The 23,411-nt window shown below is 43.7% G+C and overlaps 1 protein-coding gene across 2 annotated transcripts in view; it reads right to left on the minus strand.

The window, feature by feature from the left end:
* The window catches only part of LOC118015733, a 185,526-nt gene that overhangs the window by 153,425 nt on the left and 8,690 nt on the right, over positions 1-23,411 (minus strand). Inside the window, exon 2 of one of the 2 annotated variants that reach the window (XR_004680690.1) lies at positions 21,740-21,891. The exons of the other annotated variant lie outside the window; for it this stretch is intronic. The gene's annotated coding sequence lies outside the window, so the exon portion shown is untranslated. The remainder of the gene's footprint in view (positions 1-21,739; positions 21,892-23,411) is intronic. 2 annotated transcript variants of the gene reach the window in all.

Consider the following 23,411-nt stretch of genomic DNA (forward strand, 5'->3'; position numbering starts at 1 on the left):
AAGGAAGGAAGGAAGGAAGGAAGGAAGGAAGGAAGGAAGGAAGGAAGAAAGAAAGGAAAACTTCTTACAATTAGTTTTTGGTAAAAATGGGACACGAAGTCAGCAATCACAGAATCCTGGCCGCCTCCCGACTAGGCCAGCAGACTGCCCGCTCCAACCCCATGCCATGGTCCCACAAGAGCGCACAGGACTTAGACTCATGGGCTCCAGAAAATTAACTAAATATATACTCGCACGGCCTCTGGAATCACAGCAGAACTGCAGCCCTGGCTCTGTCGTTTGGGGATTGGGAAACACGTTATTTCATCTCTCTGAGCCTGCAAATGTGTCCATTGAACAGGGATGACAGTCTTAACTATTCACACCAGCTCTTTTCCAAAAGGGTTTCGGGCAGCTAATAACACCTACCGCACTGAGTGGTGGTCAGAATAAAATCGAATTTTATTAGCTATTTATGAGGACAGCGCTTGTTATGACACAACCTCCAAGAAGAGGCCAGCACAGCGCCTGGCTCACGGCGGGCTGGTGGTTAACGCTGACCTTCTGCCCCCATGCCCCGGACTACTCACAGAGCATCCAGCTCCCCAGCAAGGTCCTTCCAGGGGCTCCCATGCCCGAGCTACCACCCCACCCTCCTAAGGCTCCCAGTGCACGGCTCTCATCCCCCTCATGACCTGGTGTCTCGGGATGGCGAGATCAAAAAAAAAAGGAGTTGAACCAATCCCAGCTTCTTCTCACTCCTCAAGTGCATTCCCAGAAAAAGTGCTTAATTAGCCAAAAGTATATAGTTGGAGTGGTGTCCCCTGCAGAAGAAGTTTACCTCACTTAATTCTAGACTTCCTCTCCAAGTAGTACGAGCAACCCTCCCCTGAGGTAGCCCAGTGTGCGACATCCAACAGCAAAACAGAAGAAGGAGCTTTTCAATCAGGGAGTGGTACAGGCAGTCCAGACAAGCAAACCTTCTTTCTTCAATCATACTGTTTTCCTGTTTTGGTTCATTATGAGTTTTAGGCAAGTACCATTTTCTGGAATGCTAGTACAGCCAGACTGCATGTCCAGGCCAAGACGTGCAACCTCAGCTTTCTTATCCATAATACTGGGATAGTGATGAATCGTCCCTTGTAAGGTGACTGTAAAGATGAAATGAAATAATCCATGTAAAAGACTGGAGGACACCTGACATGCAGTGAGTGCTCCACAATATTTAGTTTTTATTATTGGAGCTAAAATATAAAATAGACTTTATATTTAGCTACCTGGCTGCCAGGTAGAACACCACTGCTGATAAGGGAGAAAAGATTCCAAGGTACAAACCATGGATTTATAATGAACTCTTTTTTTTTTTTTTAAGATTTTATTTATTCATTTGAGAAAGAGAGAGCGAGAATGAGTGGGAGAGGGGCAGAGGGAGCAGACTCCCCACCGAGCAGGGAGCCCGATGCGGGGCTCGATCCCAGGACTCTGAGATCATGACCTGAGCCGAAGTCAGATGCCCAACCGACTGAGCCACCCAGGCGCCCCTACAATGAACTCTTGACAGTTTCAGTTGTTATGAAAATAAGAAGTTACCACTGAACTCTTAATCAGCTGGCTGTTAGAAAAAGATTGCCTTTTTTAAATCAATGCCAACATGTGGGTCACGTATCAAAGACAGGGTAGCAACATGCATGATCTTTTCCTTCATCCAATGAGTCCAATGTGATCAATGCTTAAAAAAAGAAAGTATGTCTCTCACAGCACATGTCAAAAGTTTCTTAGGTTCAGGGTGTAAGAGAACCTCGCCACCCCCAACCCACACCCCAAGGCCCTACTCAGAGTCTAAGTGGCATCAGGGACCCTCATTCAGCAACTGCTAACAGCTACATTGCTAAAAGTTAGATACGTTTCTCAACAGACAGCTGGGGTCAGAAAGAAGAGCATTTCTTCCATTTACCACACAGGTCAGAACTTCGCAGGGATGCAGCCAAGAGGCCCAATCCTCGTCTCATCTCAGGTGGGAAGGGGAGAGGTCAGGGTTCTTCTTGCTCAAAAATATCTCCCCCGTAATCCTATCAATTTGTTTCACTGAGTCTACCAAATTCTCCTCTTAAAAGTGAATACTGCATAAAAAAGAAACCTAAGAGGAGATGCTCCATAGTATATACTGGTTTTTCCTAGGTAGTGGGATTGTGAGTGATTTGGGTTTTCTACTTTTTTGTTTATCTGTATATTCTAGGGTTTGTTTTTTTTTTTATAGTGAACAATTAAAAGTTAATTTTGATTTTAAAAAGACTTTTCATAGATGGATTAAATAAATTATATTTGGCAGGAATCCTCCTTAAAAAGGAAGAAAGGAAACCACAATGAGATATCACTCTACACTCATTCAAGTGGCTGTTTGTGTCACTGGAAAATAACAGGTGTTGACAAGGACAAGGAGAAACTGGAACCCTCCTATCCTGCTGGCAGGAATGTAAAATGGTGCAGTCATTTGGAAAACAGTCCAAGTTTGACATTAAGTTACCATCCAGCCCACAACACCCTACCTAGGTATATATTTAAGAGAAATGAAAACAGATAACCACATAAAAATCTGTAAACAAATGTTCACACAGCAGTATTCATAATGGCCAAACAGTAGAAACAACCCAAATGTCCACCAGTGGATAAATAGATCAATAAAATGTAGGCTAGCCATACAACAGAATATTATTTGACCATCAAAAGCAATGAAGTGCTGTTACACACTATTACATGGATGAATCTTGGAAACATGCTAAATGAAAGGAGTCACAAAAGGCCCCATATTCTATGACTCTGTTTACACAACACATCTAGAAGAGGCAAATCTGCTGGGACAGAAAGCAGATCAGTGGTTGCCTGGAGCTGGGAGATGGGGCAAGCGAAGGAGGAATGGTAGCCAGAGGGTATAGCGTTTCTTTGAAAAGAGATGATTGCACTTATTTGTGAATATGCTAAAAACCACTGTGTTATCCACTTTAAGTGGGTGGATTGTATGAAATGTCAGTGATACCTCAATAAAACAGTTACCCCAAAATGAAAGAAAGCAATCCGAGCAGGATTGGATTATTGACTTGTATGAGGAGGGAGCTGCTTTGGGTCAGGGGCACATGTGGGAGGTCAGAAGTCTCTGGAGAGAGGGCACCAAAGACAGGGTGTGCTATGCAGCCAAATGATTAACCTGTGGCAAAAAATCACCCTCAGGCCTTGGTACAGACCTGGGCTTCCTCTCCTACACACCACCCAATCAATAACCCAGATCATTCCCTGCAGCTCACCCTGAGCACTCCAAAACTACTGGGAGGAGAAAGGCAGAGCCAGGAATCAGAAACCGAATCCACCACAATCACAGGACATCAGCCGACTTAGCAGTGATTGCCCAGACTTGGCTGTTCGTCAGAATCACCCAGGAAGTTTGCTTGACTCTGCTTGTTTTGAAATATAGACCGCTGGGCCTTACAACGCAGATATTCTAATTCCATAGGTCTGGCAGATACCTAGGATTCCTGTAGCTTTTAAATGTTTCCTCCATGTTTCTGACCATAAACCAGGCATAGGAACTTCTGGACGGGAGGATAACCCCACTTAGGACATTTTTGAAGAAAATAAGAATAAACATGCTTTTAAATCTTAATAAAAGCCTTTAGCTTCCATGCAAAGGCAATACATAGAAACTGCTTAATAATGTGGGTTTTTTTAATCCCTGGGACAGCTGCAAAACAAATTTTTAAAAGAATAAAAATATTCATGTCTCCACAACTCAGCAATTCTCAGACTGAGTGAGGTGTTCCAATCGATTCTCCTAAATTGTTCCTAAGCTACTGCTTAAACATCATAGAATTTAAAAGCTGAAGGAGATTTGGATACAGCTTCAACTCTCTCATCATAGACAAGAAGAAACATCAGCCACACAGATGAAGGATCTTTCCCACCTGGCAAGCTGACCCAGATTAGGACTCAAGCAGGGGTGCTCACAGTCCTGCTCTCTCTCTGACATCACAGGATGTTCTGCAAGAATAGCTCACACTGAGGTCTTCCATTGCAGTAAAATTAGTCTCTGCGGATGTGAAGAAATGGCACTTAAGCAATAACGCGAACTATGGACTCCGAGGCGCATTCTACTGAGAAGGAACCTGCAGGTCACAGGACCAGAATCTACCAGGTACAGGTGACCCAGTTCCATAAACCACAGTGAACCAACAAGAAATGATGCTGGAGGATGCGGACTTGAGTCGGAGCCTTCTGAGAGAGATGAGTATTATACTCTCAGACCCAAACCTGATGTCCACTGTGAATTACACAGGGGGTGGTTAGGGGGCATCGCTGGAACTATTGTTGCCCCTGCAAAGATTGAATCACACTCCCTGTCCAAGCTGATGTCACCTGTATGTTTTCCCAAGACCGCCACATTGTAGCAGCAAGAAGCCCTCCCTTGAACGCAAATACAGTGGAATATTGGGTTTGGGTTTTCAAGATTTGTCACAGGCATGATTGTAACACCCCTGCCAAAGCCCTGTTAACCTCTCCCCTGTCTGCCTGCCTGCCTGCCCCTGAAACCGGGACACCAGATGTGGCCCCGCCAGTGCTCACATCGGGACGCAGGTGGCTGGTGGTGTTCTGATTCCTAAGAGTAACGACCATTCACTTACAGAAGCGAGGAGATACTCTCAGCGTAAGAGTGAAATTGTGGCACGATAAAAAGCACAAGACTTCAGTCAAAAGATTGAATCTGTGTGCTGATTCCTTTTATTCACTCTAGGAATTTGGTCAAATCCGTTAACTGCTCCAATTTTTGTTTACTCCCCTATACGAGGGAAGGAACAGTTGCCCTACTTAACATCCAGCTCAGTTGAACTCTTATTTGTCAAAAACAGAGAAACGTGGCTAAACTCTATACTCCATGCACATAAGCTGTTAGTGGTTACTACGGGGTTCAGTGTCAGGGGAAAGGTGATTGTTACCAGAAAAACGACAATGTCCACCAGGTGATAACAAGAGCTACCAATCATGGAACACCTCCCAAGAGCTTGGCCAAGTTCTTTACATCCCCTCCCCGCCAAAATCTTCTAAAGAAGGCATATTACTGTTCTGTTTGCACTGGGCCCCAGAGCTAGCAAGCAGCAGAGCCAGATTTTGAACTGAAGCAGTCCAACGAGCCTGCCAGTCTCTTACTTTTTAACTCCTCAAATGGTTAGACATCAAATGCAAAGCTTAAAATGAACAACGGTGGTGGAACTCTTTTTATGTTTGGGGGTGTGGTTTTTTTTTGGGGGGGGGGCGCTTCTCTTTACTGCAGTTTCAAACAACTGCAAGAGGCTACATGCCCAGATGCTCTCTCTCCTCTCGGTAACGGAGCTAACTAGAAAGCGCACGCCCGCCCCTGGGTGCCTGGCTCAGCGCTGAGTCTCCTGTGCTCCAACACTGTACTTTCACCAAATTGGCAGTGGCTTCCCCAGATCTGCTTGTTAGGAAGGAACAGGCTGCTAGGAACAAGCAGCTTGTCTCTAGAATGGCACTGACACGGTCTGCGCAAATTAGCTACAAAGTGAAGAATGTCTGCAAGAAGAAACACGCCCATGGTTTTTAATCCACAAGAATATCTCCTGAGATTATGCTTCCTTGTCCAAGCAAGAAGCTCAAAGGAAAGGGTCAGCTTTCACCAAAAAAAAAAAAAAGCGGGGGGGAGGGGGATTTGTGAATCAGCATCTGAGACCACAGTGGGACCCATGCTAGGCACAATCATTGGCCCTCCCCCTGCCTCCGGCTAGAGGGGCAAGGACATTTATCATTAGAGCCTCAAGGGGGCCTTCAAGTGACCAGATTCAGGAAGAGTCCCTCACAGGAAAGGCCCCAACAGGGACTGAGCTGTTGGAGGAGGGCAAGGACATCCCAAAGCCTCCATCCTTCCCACAATTCTCCTGATCTCAAAGCTTTCTTCTTCTTTTTTTAATTTTATTTATTTATTTGAGAGAGTGAGAGAGGGGTGGGGGACAGAGGGAGAAGCAGGCTCCCCAGTGAACAGGGAGCCCGATGTGGGACTCAATCCCGGGATTCTGGGATCATGACCTGAGCTGAAGGCAGACGCTTAACCAACTGAGTGATCCAGGTGCCCCTCTTCTTTTTTTTTAAAGGAAAGGTTTTTGTTTGTTTGTTCTTTTAAGACTCCATTTTTAAGTAATCTCTACAGCCAACATGGGGCTCGAACTCACAACCTCAAGATCAAGAGTCACATGCTCTTCCAACTGAGCCAACCGGGTGCCCCTTAACCATTGCCTGCTTGGGGGGGGCAGCAGCATGAGCAAACTCTTCAGTCCTCGGCAAGGCCTCCGAGGCCCCTGCAGGAGGCCCTTGGGGAGAGAGTCCTGCTCATCAACGTCTCACTTCTTTCCCACCGTCACCACCACGCACTGCAGCCTGACCAAGCAACTATCTGTCCAGATCACTTGTCACATGCCTAGCACGGAGGGGGTGCCACAAGGATCGTGTGCTGGATCTGTGAGTACTTGCATTTCCCTAAATGAACCATGTTCTTTTCCTTCTCCAGGTCTTGAATCAAGCTACCCTCTCTGACTGAGTTGTCCTTCCCATTCCTCTAACTTCCTCTCTGTTTACAAGAATCAGCTTTAGAGTTCTGCTCGCTTGGGAAATCATCGTTGACCTGTCCCTGAGCCCAGTTAGGGACACCAATTACCAAAAAGCTCCTGTGTGTGATAAAGAAGAAATGGGAATGGTTTTTACTTAAAAAGCACACCCAAATTTACATTACAGATGAGTGCTGTCCCCTTTAAAAAAGTTATTTAGTCCACTTTAAGACATCAACTGAGTTTCTGACGTTCGTAACCCCCTCTTCAAAGGTTAAGGAATACATTAAATTTCCCAGAACATCAGGCCACTAAGGGTGGCTTCACTTTTCCCACCTCTCAGAATTCTGAATGAGTCAAAAACTCAGGGCCAGGAGGTAACTTGGAGATCAACTCAACCCCTCATTTTACAGATGTGGAAACTGAGGTTCAGGGAAAGTTGAGGTCATCCCAGAGATCAAATAGGAAGTGAATGGCAGAGTTTGGACAAGACCTCAGCTTATCCAAGCACACACTCAAGACTTTCATCTTTTTTCATCTCACACTCAGAAGAAAAATACCTCCCAACTCCTACTTTGAATCACATTCCATGCTTTGTTTTGCTTTTTGCTTCAAAAGTTAAATATTAGGCTGAAAATTTAAATCAAAGGTAGAATATTGTAAGAGCTCCAGATGGTTTTGCCGTAAGACATATTACGTCAACACCTGTGGCCATCCCTAGTGAACAAAAGCTAATCCCAAGGTTCCAACCAGTTTTTAGTCCAATGTTCTTTAAACATCACTAATTCGTATATCATTATCTCAATTTTTGTCAGATTTGACCACCACCTTTACAATTATTCACTTATGGGGCGCTTGGGTGGCTCAGTCGGTTAAGCAACTGCCTTCAGCTCAGGTCATGATCCTGGAGTCCCGGGATCGAGTCCCGCATTGGGCTCCCTGCTCAGCGGGGAGTCTGCTTCTCCCTCTGACCCTCCTCTCTCTCATGCTCTCTGTCTCTCATTCTCTCTCTCTCAAATAAATAAATAAAATCTTTAAAAAAAAAAACAATTATTCACTTATTTCTTTTCTTTGACTCACTTTTCTTTAAATCACTTTTTAAAACATAAATATCTAAAGTGGCAGGATATAAAATCAATCCACAGAGAGCAGTGGCATTTCCATACACCACCAGGACAGAAGAAAGAGAAATTAAGGAGTCGATCCCATTTACAATTGCACCCAAAACCATAAGATACCTAGGAATAAATCTAACCAAAGAGACAAAGAATCTGTACTCAGAAAACTATAGAATACTCATGAAAGAAACTGAGGAAGACAGAAAGAAATGGAAAAACGTTCCATGCTCATGGATTGGAAGAACAAATATTGTGAAAATGTCTATGCTACCTAGAGCAATCTACACATTCAATGCAATCTCTATCAAAGTACCATCCACTTTTTTCAAAGAAATGGAACAAATAATCCTAAAATTTGTATGGAACCAGAAAAGACCCCGAATAGCCAGAGGAATGTTGAAAAAGAAAAGCAAAGCTGGCAGCATCACAATTCTGGACTTCAAGCTCTATTACAAAGCTGTCATCATCAAGACAGTATGGTCCTGGCACAAAAACAGAACACAAATCAATGGAACAGAATAGAGAGCCCAGAAATGGACCCTCAACTCTATGGCCAACTAATCTTCGACAAAACAGGAAAGAATGTCCAATGGAAAAAAGGCAGTCTCTTCAACAAATGGTGTTGGGAAAATTGGATAGCCACATGCAGAAGAATGAAATTGGACCATTTCCTTACACCACACACAAAAATAGACTCCAAATTGTTGAAAGACCTCAATGTGAGACAGGAGTCCATCAAAATCCTAAAGGAGAACGCAGGCAGCAACCTCTTCGACCTCAGCGCAGCAACTTCTTCCTAGAAACATCACCAAAAGCAAGGGAAGCTAGGGCAAAAATGAACTATAGGGACTTCATCAAGATAAAAAGCTTTTGCACACCAGAGGAAACAGTCACCATAACCAAAAGACAACCGACAGATTGGGGGAAGATATTTGCAAATGACATATCAGATAAAGGGCTAGTATCCAAAATCTATAAAGAACTTATCAAACTCAACACCCAAAGAACAAATAATCCAGTCAAGAAATGGGCAGAAGACATGAACAGACATTTTTCCAAAGAAGACATCCAAATGGCCAACAGACACATGAAAAACTGCTCCACATCACTCGGCATCAGGGAAATATAAATCAAAACCTCAATGAGATACCACCTCACACCAGTCAGAATGGCTAAAATTAACAAATCAGGAAATGACAGAAGTTGGCGAGGATGTGGAGAAAGGGGAACCTTCCTACACTGTTGGTGGGAATGCAAGCTGGTGCAGCCACTCTGGAAAACAGTATGGAGGTTCCTCAAAAAGTTGAAAATAGAGCTACCCTACAACCCAGCACTTGCACCAGTATCTGGGTATTTACCCCAAAGATACAAATGTAGTGATCCAAAGGGGCACTTGTACCCCAATGTTTATACCCACAATAGCCAAACTATGGAAAGAGTCCAGATGTCCATCAACAGACGAATGGATAAAGAAAAAGTGGTATATATATATATATGTGTGTGTGTGTGTGCGTGCGCGCGTGTGCGTGTGTGTGTGTGTATACACACACAATGGAATATTACTCAGCCATCAAAAAATGAAATCTTGCCATTTGCAACGATGTGGATGGAACTAGAGGGTATTAAGCTACACGAAATAAGTCAATCAGAGAAAGACAACTGTCATATGATCTCACTGATATGTGGAATTTGAGAAACAAGACAGAGGATCATAGGGGAAGGGAGGGAAAAATGAAACAAGACGAAACCAGAGAGGGAGACAAACCATAAGAGACTCTCAATCTCAGGAAACAAACTGAGGGTTGCTGGAGTGGAGGGGGGTGGGAGGGATGGGGTGGCTGGGTGATGGACATTGTGGAGGATATGTGCTATGGTAAGCACTGTGAATTGTGTAAGGCTGATGAATCACAGACCTGTACTCCCGAAACAAATAATACATAATATGTTAATTTAAAAAATTAATAAAAAATATAAAGCATAAATACCTAATTAACCTCAGCCTAAGCAAAATAAATAATAAATAATCCAATAAATCATGTGTTTTATAAGTTACAGTTTTCCTAGCACATTTAAGATAAATACATAACTATTAAAAGAAAAAATATTCACGTGCCACTTAAAATCACTCTGCAAACTACCTCCAGCATGCATATAACATTATAGGAAATTTTCTCTTACTCTAGAACACAGCTGATTCCATCCAAAGCGAAACCGCTTACTGGTATTCTCCGTAAGTTCCTATTCGGTCTTCTGTACGCACCTATTTTATCTGAAATGCCAATCAGTAGTAGCAAATGCAGATCCCAAATGAAAGCTTATCTTTACGCTAATAGCTTTTCTTATCAATTGCTAGATCACTATGCCCTCCACACATCTGATCTGTCACTTTGTTTGAAATAATCCTTTACCCTAATGTTCTTCACTGACTATTAATAAATTATGAACAAACAGCAAAAATAATTACCCTTTCACCTAGGAAAACATTGGTGACTACGACTTAATGGTCTACCAGTGACATACGGCTTTACCCAGCATAATGGATGCAAATGTGTAACAAGATATGGGTAAGTTATTTTCACACAAGCTGTCACTTGTCACACAAATTACATGGGCCTCTTAGCTGTTTAATTCACAGATTTAAAAAAAAAAAAAAACGAATTCCACTCACAATACCTGCATCACTCCTAAGCTCCTGGGGAGAGCAGAGCCAACCCACGAAACCACCAAAGAATAAAAGACCACGGCACCAGGACATTGTATGTATGAAAATTCTGCTGTGAGTGGTGAAAGGAATGTTGGTCAGAGTCACCGAATGATTCAAAAGCCTTCAGGGGCGGAGAGGGAGACCCGAGATCAGGAGCAAAGCCCAAATCTGGTTGCCATATCAGAACAGGAGCTCATTGAGCCAGCCGCGTGGTTTATGGATCTGCCAAGCCTGGACAAGGTGAGGCTGGGGGTTGCTGCTGGAGCCATACAAAGGCAATGTTAAGGTCGGCTGCTTTACATCATCAATCTACACCAGACAGAGCCCTCAGCGCGGTGCTCTCCATGCACATTCCTGAGGAGCAGTGACTGGGGACCGAGGGCTGAGCAGTCTGTGTTGCCAGGGAGCCCTGGGGCCTGAGGCTGTGGCTGTGTGGCCAGCTTCGGCCCAGGGCTCCGTTACCATTTTAGGAAACTAGCAGATGCTTTTGCAAACTGACCTGGTTTTAGTCACCGCTCTTATATCTGAGAGCTGGCCCATTTTACATTTTACCTCCTTATAACAAATAATGATATTAATAATAGCCAATACTGGGGCGCCTGGGTGGCTCAGTCGGTTAAGCGGCTGCCTTCGGCTCAGGTCGTGATCCCAGGGTCCTGGGATGGAGCCCCGCATCGGGCTCCCTGCTCGGTGGAGAGCCTGCTTCTCCCTCTACCTCTGTCTGCCACTCTGCCTACTTGTGCTCTCTCTCTCTCTCTCTCTCTCTGTTAAATAAATAAATAAATAAATCTTTAAAAAAAATAATAATAATAGCCAAAACTGATCCAGTCCTTAGCATGTACCAGGCACTGTTCTAAGCAAGTTTCCATGTATTCACACATGTAGAATCATAGAAAGTTTGACCTGGAAGGAGCCTTAGCTATTGTGGGGGAAGGAGCCCTAGACCGATGCCAGGAGAAATGAGGACTTTGACACCTATTGTCCGGGAGATTTTGAGTGAGTCCTCCCTCTCCCCAGGCCTCAGTTTTCTCATCTGGTAAGGTAGTCAGAGGGATGAGAGGTGATGAATAGGCTTCTAAAGGAATTCCAGTTCTGAGCCTTTTGACCCGTTTGGGACACTATGTTGAGTGGGATTCTGAGCCACAATCCATTAGCCGTGTCTGCTACCATGGGCATGGGAGCAGGGAGTAAGCATGTCATCTGTTTGCCATCTCCAACGAAAGCATCTCTAAGGTCCCCTCCTGCTCAAATTACTTGGATTCATAGTTCCAGCCCAACTGTGTCACTAAGTGCAGTCTCCTTATAAATTAAAAAGAGAAAGAAAGAATTTGCTTTGGGACCTGGATGCCTCATTTCTGTCATAGAGCATGTGACCTTTACAAGTAATTTTATCTCTGTCTCAGTTTATTCACCTACAAAGTTAAGGATACAAATATTTAACCTGCATCGCTGTCTCAAGGATGAAATAACGGTGTAAAGCACACAGCACAGTACCTGGCACACAGCTGATGTTCAATGAAGTAGAAGCTACAATTGCTATTTTCCTTCTCCTCCTCCTCCTCCTCCTCATCATCATCAGTCTATCAGCCCCAAACTGGATTTACAACATGTTCTGACCCATGATTTGTAATTTAAGGAACATATGCTTACAACAAAAACTGATTACTGTAATTTTCCTTGAGAAATAAACTTAAGCTCCTTTCCGAGGAAAAATCATTTAGATATTTCATTATGGAAAATTCCTCAAATACACAAAAATAGAAGATATTATAATGAACCCCCATGGACCATCACTAAAGCTTCAAGAATTATCAATTCATGGCTACTCTTGTTTCATCTATATTCCCACCCACTCACCCCTCTTTCAGACAACCTGTATTTTTTTAAGCAGATCCCAGACATTTCATGTAAATATTTCAGTGTCTACCTCTAAAAAATAGAAACTGTTCATTCTTCATAATTTTAAAAGTATTTGTTAACTGAATGACATGGCAATTGCAAGGCATAATTAGGAAATTATTTTCTCACATCTCTAATAATATTCCATAAAAGTCACTAACAAGTGTATGCATTAACAAAATAATAATAAGGGGCTGGCTCACGAGGCCACGTGGGAACTGTGGTATGCATGATTTATTAGAGCTACACAAAGTGAGTTATTTCATTCTTTCAGATATTTATGACACCGCTAAAACACTGAATACATCAACATCAGAATTAATCATGAATAATATTTAATTAGTGCTTGACAAGGATCAATTTGGCAACTCTTTTTGTTCTTTCTACTTCCCCCAAATAGAAAACTAGTCATAAACTAAAGTGTTTTATTTTTTCCATCTGCTTCTGGTAAAGCGCATCCCTGAACTGCAAACTTAGTTGAGATCTCCTGAACTTTCATATACCCAGGTAATTAGACTCAGATGCTGTCCGGACTAGGATTATAAATCAAGTCTGTATATGTAAGCAGAAAACAGACTGCTCACACCAAAGTGGGTGTTGCTGTTTCTCACGGACCTGCCCGTGGAGCCGACAGGCTCCACATCTCAGCAGAGCAGAAAGACGCTTTCATGCATAGGTCCCATGTCAATGGACGACCCCTTCTCTCACCTCTGCAACCCCCAGAAAGCACTGATTATAAACTGAATTCTTTATTTACAAAAGAAAAAAATCCTTTGGGACACTCAAGCAAAAATTCTGCCCAGAGCTGCATTCGTAGGTACAAGCCAAGAGACTACGGCACACAGAAGTTACGTACCGTGACATCTTCCCAACCAGACTGTTAACACCCAAAGCACATGGTGCCCTGAAGAACTTCCCAATCAGGGAGTTGTGTTCTTCTACAGAATGATTAGGAGAACTTTCAATCCATTGTTCTGTAACAACATCTGCATTCATTTAATTTTAACAGAACAGCAATATTTGTTTCAGTTAAGCTAGTATTTTAAATTGCAGAGCCGAAGGCTCCTGGGTTCTTGAAGATATCTGAAAGAAAGTATTGAATGGTTGTTTTTAATATGGGGTGGGGGTGGTGTCATTCTAACAGATCCCTTTTTCTTTATCTCTGACTCATATCAAGTGAAACTAGGGCTGAAAAGCCTACTGGAGACAACACACAGCATCTTAGAAGACTTGGAGAACGGGAAATCGGCTAACACGGGTTAGGCTCCATGTGCCAGGCACGGGACACCCTGTATCTAACAGAAGCCCCACAACAGCCCTGGGGTGGACGGGTATGGTCATCAGCTCACGAAGGAGAACACAAAGGCTCGTGTGGTGAGATGAGGCTCCAGGGTAGCTAATACCGATGAGTCAGGAGCCCAAACTCAGGCCTTTCTGACCCCATAGTCCAGGGTCTGTACCATATAAACTGATCCCCTATAATGGATCTTCCAGCTTCATAATTATAATAACTCATATTACTGAGCACTACATGCTGCTAAGTGCTTTAGATGAATCACCTCATTTTTCTTCACCTGTGTTACTCTTATTCCCATTTTACAGATGAAAAAAATAAGGCTTAGAAAAGATATGTGAGGTGTCCACCATCACACAGGGAAGTCATCTGACTGCAGGGTCCTCTCTCATCCATTTTGCTTTATCTACCTGAAAGGCAAGCTGGGCCACAATACTGATTATATGCCAGGGACAACCCTCTGAGGTTCTGAGTTCCCAGAGATTTGTAAAGACTGCTGACTGCCTGGGCAGGATTAAGAATTCTAAGCCCTCCAACAGAGAACGCTCAACACACACAGCATAAGGACACAAACAAAAAAATGGGTACAAACTACAGTTGAGTGATTTTCACAAGGGGGAGGAGTGGTAAGAATGGAAATGACCAGAGTTTATCATAAAAAGCTAGGCTCTAAGAAGATATGACGGAGATAAAAATTCTATCTGGTTCTACCCTCCCTGGGCCAAATGCTGAAATTCCCTCCTCCATGGCTTGGGAGATGAGGTCAGTGGATCTTGTTTCTGCTCCACTAACTTTTCCACGCGCAACCTGATAGCTTCTGGAAACAAACCAATGATTACGAGATCATTAAAGTATGTTTTTTTAATTAAAGGAGGGTCCTCTGGAGAGGGGCAGTAAACTGTTAGTGGTCAACCCAAGCACCAGGCGAGCATCTACTCACCCAGGCCTATCTCACCATCCCTCCTTCCCTGTCTACCTCCACATCACAGCCTGACTGGGCCCAGTTCTGCTTTTGTACCCACATCAAACTGGGTCAGCCCACCTAGAACCTCCCATGTGATATTCTCCAGATATGCCTCGAGAGGTGAAAAGTTATGCATTAAAGCAGTAATCACCGCAAGAGCTAAGAGAGAGGCTTGAAATTCAATAGGGCTTTAAAAAAGAAAAGAAAAAAGAATGAAAGTCTAGACTGCCAAAAAAATAAATTGGCATTGTTGTAAAATTGTGTTGCACAGCGAGAATACAAATATTATTCATGTTAAGGAAAGGGCTGACCTACGATGTGATTTATAGGCACTTCAAATGCAGTACAGGAAGTAAACGGAAAAATTAGGGTGCAAGGTCACCGAGTAGGCAAGAGTCAACTTAAGGGTAAAGTTAAAAACTTTAGGAAGAGAGCACACAGTTCAGCTTGTCATATAAATTAAGATCTGTCTTCACTTTGAAGAAATGGGGAAAATTGAATATTAAAATGGCTACGTTACTAAAGGCATTTTCTTCCCAATGCGAAAGAAAACAGGAATACTTGTTAGAGGGTGAGAAACACTAAAGGGATATTTCATAAAGAAACAGAGAGGAGGTTGATGCAATCCCAGAACCGACCTTGTTATCCGTCAGTAATGTAAACAAACAGGGCAACAAATAAAAGGGCTCTCGAGGCACTGTCCTGAGCAAGAGGAATCAAAACCAAGTTTTGTTTTCAGGGATGTGCTGCTTCATTTTTTTATTAAAACAGTCTAAATGGATTTGGACGGTTCCTAAAAGTCTCAACGGCCAGGGAGTGCCAACTGAAGCAGAGAGGGGTTTTCAACTCTGGAGCTGCAGGGACTCTGCTCTCTTAAGTCATCTTGCTCTCTGGCCATTCTGTTTTAAATACCGCTAGCATTAAATGCTGTCTTTTGGGGGGGGGAGGTTGTGTGTGTGTGTGTGTTTTAAGAGATTGTGAATGTTTCCCAAAGAACCACTAGAGGGCAGAGCTTTGTGATGTTCCGAAATTACTAATTGCTAAACCAGCCAAGACCTCGGAAGGGCGCGTATCCCTCCTGGTAGAAGAAAACAGGACTACGGCAGGGCGGAGCCCAAAGCCGCCTGATTACAGAGTAGCCCAGAAGGGGGCGCTCCAAGCTGAAAGGGATCAAGACCGAGCATAGGCTCAGAGACACCCAATGGCCCGCACCGTCCACCGCTCTTAAACAAACCGCACACTCCACCCCGCACCTGAGGCTACTTTCACTGCAGTCCTTCCCTTGACTAAGTCCCTGATGTTCATTTTACTGTGATTTCATCGGCATATAAAATATTGGGTGAGGGGCGTCTGGCTGGCTCAGTCGGTAGAGCATGAGACGCTTGGTCTCAGGGTCGTGAGTTCAAGCCCCACAGCTGGCGGGGAGCCTACTTTAAAAAAAATACTGGGTGGGCGCCTGGGTGGCTCAGTTGGTTAAGCAACTGCCTTCGGCTCGGGTCATGATCCTGGAGTCCCGGGATTGAGTCCCGCATCGGGCTCCCTGCTCGGCGGGGAGTCTGCTTCTCTCTCTGACCCTAACCCCTCTCATGTACTCTCTCTCATTCTCGCTCTCTCAAATAAATAAATAAATCTTTAAAATAAAAATAAAAAATAAAAAAAATAAAAAAAATACTGGGTGAGAAGAGGCGGCAAATCAACTCTGGGCCTAAAGCATCCCTTATTTTCAGCCCCCATCTGAAACTCTGTCTTCTGTTGGGCTGTTAGCCTGCAGCAACCAGAGTCGAAGATGAAGGGAGCATCCTTAGAGCTGCTGTAATGCAGAGAAAAGGGGCCCGGAGAAATCCCTGGAGCAACGCTGAATCAGTCCTAGGCTGCCCCTGAGAGCTCCCACAAAACCCAGTCACTTTGGCCTCTGAGAAGCTTTCTCAGGCTGGAAGACACGAGAATGTCTTTGTGGGGCCCTAAGTCCCTGCACAGCCCTTGTCCCGTGCCTGAGAACCCGAACACAAGCAAATTACGCCCTCATCACCCACTCCTGCAGGAAGGGTCCTCATTAACCCGTGTCCGGTGTGTCTAACAGACAGAAATCTGATCTCAGCCAAGGGTGTGGGAAGAGGCAATGGCAATTTTCTCTTTCTTTCCAACTTTGAGTTAGAGACCCATTAATAATTATTGCCATTATGAAAGCAGGTACCTGGACAACTTGTTAATTGTCTTAGTAAAGATACTCCTAAGGAAAGAGCATGGCTTTTGAGGCTACACTAGGGCTCTGGAATTATCAATGGATTTCAGTAGTAATTCAGGGTGGGCTCTTTTGCTTGCTATCCATTACCCCTCACACCCCACTCCCAACAGAGAGAAAGAGAGAGAAAGGACTCTCACAGCTTTCCATCAGAGTGGAATAAGCTTTGAAATCTATCCAGTGCTGGCTCTGGTGTTTACTACCTATATGACCGTGGGGAAATCAGTGGGACTATCAAAAGTCTACTTCAGTAGGAAGGAATTACAACGCTCCCCCCTACCACTGCACACATAAAAGCAGCCCCCAAAGAAAGGACACACTATAGGGTATTTTGTTAAGGGACAGCCTGGTGAGGGAATTGAAATAAGCCTTTTGTAAAGTAGTATGTGTTACTCATCCTAGTCCTAACTGAAATCTGGGTTTAATGACTAATGACCACATCATGATCAAGCTCCAAGCCGTACGCCATTTCCCTCTTTGCGGCCTCCAACAGGCATTAACGCCAAACCTGGTCAACCGCTGGCTGGTTTTTATTGTTGTTGCTGCTGCTGTTTTAGGCCAAGTTCTCTGCTGGGATCTGCCAAGACGGAGGAAAGCCCTGGCAGTCCCCTGCTAGTGATGCCTGGTCACGGGGTTCGCTCCTGGGGGCTGAGAGCGCGCCCCGTGGAGAGGACATCAGCGGGCGAGGCCCCCCCCCAAGGCCAGGAAGGTGGAGGAGCGTATTACCGTGGCTGCTAGTGGCTAAACAAACCACCAGTGCTCAGATACCTAACACAGAGCAAAAAAGGGTCTTGAGATTCTTCAAGATTTCCTCCCAGGGCCATCCTTACAATAACCCAGGCAGTGGTTTCTGTAAAAGCCGGATTAGATCATCTGTGCCCGGCCTTTTAGAAGTTTTCACGACAGATGGAGGGACACAGCTTTAGAGGAAAGCCCGGCTCACATCCGTCTACATTCATTATTGGCCCTGTTCTCCGAAATGCTATATGTTATCTTGAGCCTGTTTGTTTTTATCTGTCAGAGTGGTTTATTGTTAGGGAAATGTGGTGTCAGCTGTCTCTTCCCCACCATCAAAGCCGCTTCATTAAAGTTAATAGTGTTTGACTTGCAGAGATCTCTTACAGAGGTAACCCAAGAAAGCCCCTGCTGGCTGTTATTTTTCCGGCAGTAAAGGCACCAAATGGATGCAATAACTGCATTAATCTTTTAGGAAGAAGGAGAAAAAAAAAAAAACCTACCACATTACTCTATCTAGTAGCTGCTTAATAAATGCACCTTGAATTCATGAGGCTAATGCCACCCTTCGGTTCAGGACAGGTCACAGAACTAAATGGCCTATGTCCTGCCTCTGCCACTCAAAGCTCCATGGCCTGGGTGGGGCTTGTCACTTCCCCAGACTGAACTTGAATTTGTTAATCTCAGAATTAAGGGGGTTAGATTACAAGGGAGCTTTTTCTTTAAATCGGGGAACCCTCTGAACAAAAGTAATCTTGCAATGAAGCCTGATGTATAAAGCAGATAAAAGCAAACTTTTTCCAGCTAAAGGGAGAGAAACCAGAAGTCCCTCCTTCTCAGCATATCTACCTCCCTCCACACCGCCTCGGTCTACGCCCACCCTCGTCCCTCCCCCAGGGATCCTGCCCGACCCTGGACTTCCTGGAACAGCATCTGAAATCTACTGGCCTCGAAGGAATTATCTTTAAGGTCTTATCTGCTCCGAGTCTGGATTCTGTGATTAAGCAACTGGAGTCAAACCACATGGGGACAGTTTCTAATTAATGTAATAACTTCCTGAAAGTCTCTGCTCAGTGCCACACAACATTGAACGGTTTGGCTTTGGCTTTGTTTTCTGTCTCTCTTCTAATCACTGCTTTCTATTATGTGTTGTCAAATTTCCCTTCACCATTGGAGTAGTGGGTCTCAAGCAAGCTCGGTCACCTCTGGGTCACGGTCACCTAGTGCTAGTTAGTTCAGTTTCAAATGTCAGTGGGACTCAATTTAAATCTCATCACCTCCCTCCCCTGCAGGGCAGGCTGCAGCTGCGAGTGTGACTCTTCAGCATGCTTCCTCACCCAGTGGGCCACCCTTTTGGGCCAGAAAACCAGCAAGAGAGTCGAAGCCAACAGCCCTGCACCATAGCCCGTACCTGACCGCAGTCCACTCGGGCGATCTTCGCCACATCACCCAGCACACATGCAGGCTGCCTGGCCACCAGCCCCGCAGCCTCCTGCCATCCTTCTCTGGTCCTCTCCTCTGCTAAGCAGGCCAGCGGACAAATGTGCAAGGCTGTTGCTACCCAAGCAGGTGTCCAACAGGGCACCTAAAGCCAGTTTTCCCTTCTTGCAAGCAAGAGGGAATTTCTCCCCTCATTTAATTTGTTGAAGGAATTACCCCCCTGCCTCTGCCGCTCCCTAATGGAAAGGGGGGAAAATTATGAACACTGTTGCTCCAGAAGGCTACAGCCAATAAGACTCTCCCCTCTCTTCCTTCCCTCAGAACCTCCATGAAAGGCCTTCAGGATGAGAGAGAAGGCCTGAGTCAATGACTGGAGGTAGGAGGAGGACGTAGTAGGCTGCCCCATAGCAGGGCGAAAGGTAAAGGATGGAGAAGGGAAGGAGAAGGGGGCACATTGTCATTGGCTTTCTTTAAAATGTTGCATCTGCAATTACACTTCTAGTACCACAGAAAGAAATCCCACCAAACATCCTGTATACATGTACCACGAGGATATCTACCAGCTTCTATTTGTATTTGTACATGTAGTTCAGACTTGGATGGGTCTGTGTCAAACTCTGGAGAATCCCAAAACACACATACGGTTTTATTTTTTTGGCCCAACTCCCTGCGGGAGAGAATAAAACAAACAAGAGCAAAGAGAACCCTCCCTCCCTTCCTTCCTTCCTTCTTTCCTTCCTTCCTTCTTCCCTTCCTTCCTCCCTCCCTCCTTCCCTCCCTTCCTTCCTTCAGCTCTGTCTAGGGAGCCTTTCCTTACACCAGGCAGGTGCTAGGCACTTGCTTGAGGCCATGGCAAATAAAACATGTTCCCTGCCTGGCCATGGTTACTTAGAACTACAGAAGTAATTCCACTTATGTAACACTTCAGCTTTACTTTTCCAGAAGCTTTTATACCCAATAGTTCATTAGGATCCTCACAATAATGGTTATGGTAGATATAATCACTGTTTACAACAGAGAAAATAGAAATACAGCCAAGTTAAGGGACTTGTCTAGTCCCACCACTAGTTAAGTGCATCTGACTTCTGGTCTTTGGCTCTTTCTGTTTGACCAAACCGTACCCAAATGTATCCTGTGATTTCCTCACAACTGCTATTACAATGACTATACATTCCAGATTTTCCAGGATCCTTTCAATTTTAAATATTCTGTTCCTTTGTCTTCCAAATTGTGCTTATCAGACCCCTTGAATTAGTTCTGAAAATACAGTCACTTATATCAATTTTAGGTTTGAAAAATATAGCCATCGTGGGCTCTCTTTCTTACTTTAAACATTCTGAAGTGAGATTTAGACTTTATAGCATTACGACTATGCAAGAGTCACAGTTTTTCAATCAAATCATCCTTTGGTGTGGAAAATTATGTCAGTACACACATTATTTAAGCTATTCTGAAAACTACTCTGACATTCCTTTTACTAATCTTTTTCCTGTTTCAAATGCTTCCATCAGGCATTTCTGTCAGGCTTCTGAAGGGTCCCACATGCACACTTCCAGTGCAGAAATGTGTTCGTTTTTGGTTCACTGGAATCTTTCAGAATGTCTGGCACTGAAACAGATTGGCTTTAATTAAAATGCTATGATTTCTGTGAATTCCCATTAAGCTAGCGAAAGAAATCTGCATTTAAAAAATACAGTTAACACATTAAGGCACACTTGTACTGAAAAATGCGTCATGTTTAAAAACTACTTAAGCAGATGAAACTAAACTGCCTGTGATAAAAATGTGCTCATTTTTAGTAAAATCCTTCACTTCTGAAGAGAGGGGTTAGTTCAGTACATATGTGCCCAATTAGCCATAAAAACTCAACTAGACATGAACCATGCAATCCTCCAATCCGCCTGTTGATGTTAAAACATAGATCCTATTAACAGGAATGTAATTTAAATGGTTAAAAAGTGATAAAGTACACAACTATAACCTGATAGGGCTTGAAATATGATACTGCTGGACACCGATGACAAACCAGTTTTGAATTATGACTCCAGCAAAGTCTGAAATAGCTCAAGCATGTTAATTAGTGATCCACAAATTCAAGAACTGCATTATATTATGTTATATATTCTATTCAGTCACACCTCTTTACCCACCAGCAAAAGCATGTCCTCTAATAGTCAGAGAGGAAAGCCAGGTGAAGCTTTTTGAATTCTAGGTCCTGGATACCCTAGGAACACCTGACATAACTTTCCCTCATTCAACTTACTTATCTTTCAAATGTGATCTAACTCAAGCTAGTTTCTCAAGGAACAATATTCCAGAGGACCCATGAAGTGCAGAGAAGTTCACGAGTTACTGGGAAAATGCATGAAGAGCAATCAGTATGATCACTTCTTGCCACATCAGTGAGCCCTGAACTGTGTAAGGGACACTCCCACATAAGCATGGGAAAGCCCGTGATGATCAAGAACTGGGAGGAAGATATCTGAATCATCTGTTATTAGCTTTATTAGAGATACATGTGAGCTGATGTACCTTACTTTTTATTATAAAATAACACCCTACACATTTATGGGATACGCTTGAGCCCATCAAGAAGATCCTGATGGCTCACCACTGACCTGGTGTCCTTGCTTTGAGAATCACTGCACTGGATGCTTATAATATTAAAGGCAGGATTTCTTTGATAACCACTTATAAATAAAATAAAATAGATTATTTTGGAAGGCAAACTAAACTCCCATCATCTCGCTTGACTGTCTCACCTTTTTAAATGGCCACAAAATAGTGCGCTGCTGGCCCCTTGATGGTGCAATTCGTTATCTCCAGTTATCTCTCATCCTTAGAATCAGCTCCTCTGGCCTGACCCAAGCCCTGTTTGCGCAGGTTCAGCAAATTCCCTCTGCTTTCATATTCACTGGAAAAGAGAAACATATTGTAACACCATTCTCCAAATACCATGCCACGATCGCAGATTTAGCAGATGGCTAGGAATAGTACACCCTACCAGAGGACCTGAGCTCTGTCAAAATTACCAAATGAGAGGCCGAACAATGTGTTCTAGCTGGTGTCCCTAAAATAACTAGTTTCTTGGAGGAGAAGGAGGAAATCAGCATGTGAACACTGGCCAATCAATCTATGAACCACTGGGTATGAAGACCTCCATTCAAAGTTCACCAAATGTTACTGTGGCTTTACATCAGTAATTAAACTGTGAAATTCAAGAAATAGATGCTGTCATTGCCACCTTCCTAACCAAGCTCAGATTCATGTCTCCTTTCCATTTGCTGCTGCACCTCTTCTGAGTGGCATTGTATCTTGCCTGGACGGGTGCAGTAGCCTCTCATCTTTCACACCGCTGAAAAGTTAATCTTCCAAAAGTCCAGCTCTGATAAAATTGCTCCCCTGATCAAAAAACTTGAATCATTGGTTACCATCACCTGTCAGCAGAATTAAGGTCACATTCCTTAGCCTGGGATTCAAGGCACTTGCCTCTTTCTGATGTCCTTTCCCACTTCACTCCGAGCAATCTGCAAGGCCCAGTCCTCTCTGTACAGACTCTCCCGCATTTGCTCCCGCAGCATCCCCCCACCTAGGGTACTATCCCCTGCCTTCATTCCATTCCCTCATCACCTCTCTGAGTCGAAATCCTTCCCTTGGGTAAAGCCTAGAAGAGAGAAATTCCATCTTTGCTATAAAAAGTGCAAAGAACAATATCTGGCTTAAAAGCACTCATTAAACATTTTCTGTTATTATTGTGGTTACCACTGCCCCTGTGAGCGTGCCATGAAGGCCTTAATCTTCACAGACAGATTAACCCCTGCTCCTACAGGATGTTTAATTGTAGCTCTCTTATGATGTACCTAATTACTTTTTCTTTCCTCCCATAGTTATTTAACTATACATTTCATCTCCTATTATGGATTGTGAGTTTCTAAAATAGATCCGATTTCATTCGCTTTTGTATTTTCCAGGTCAGAATACAAGGCCTTACGTGCAAATCTTTGAAGAAAAATGTTAAATATCATGCCAAGCCACAAGGGGGCATGATTGAGCTACTGTAACAGTTGAATCCTCTTCCAGTTAGTAATAAATTAGGTTTTAGAATTGAGAGGCTTTTTTCCCTTGAAGGTCTATTTGTAAGCCTGTTTAAAGTAAATATATATGCATTATGTATGATTACAAATCTATTCATGTTGACATGGAAAGAAGGCTGTGATACAGTGAATTTTAAAAAGGAATAAGCAAAACAGAATGCCTGTGATCCAATTTTTGTATAACATCTAATCTTAAATATACGTGAGAGAAATAAAAGTCTGGAAGAATATCCACCAAAATGTTAAGAGCTGTTATATCTGGGAAGGGGGGGGAGAAATAGGGGGTGGGAACATGGAGGTTTTATTTTCTATTTTGTACCTTTCTGGATTTTTTTTAAAT

Source organism: Mirounga leonina, unplaced genomic scaffold (assembly GCF_011800145.1).
Source record: "Mirounga leonina isolate KUSES-001 unplaced genomic scaffold, KU_Mleo_1.0 Mir_166, whole genome shotgun sequence".
Classification (NCBI taxonomy): Eukaryota; Metazoa; Chordata; class Mammalia; order Carnivora; family Phocidae; genus Mirounga; species Mirounga leonina.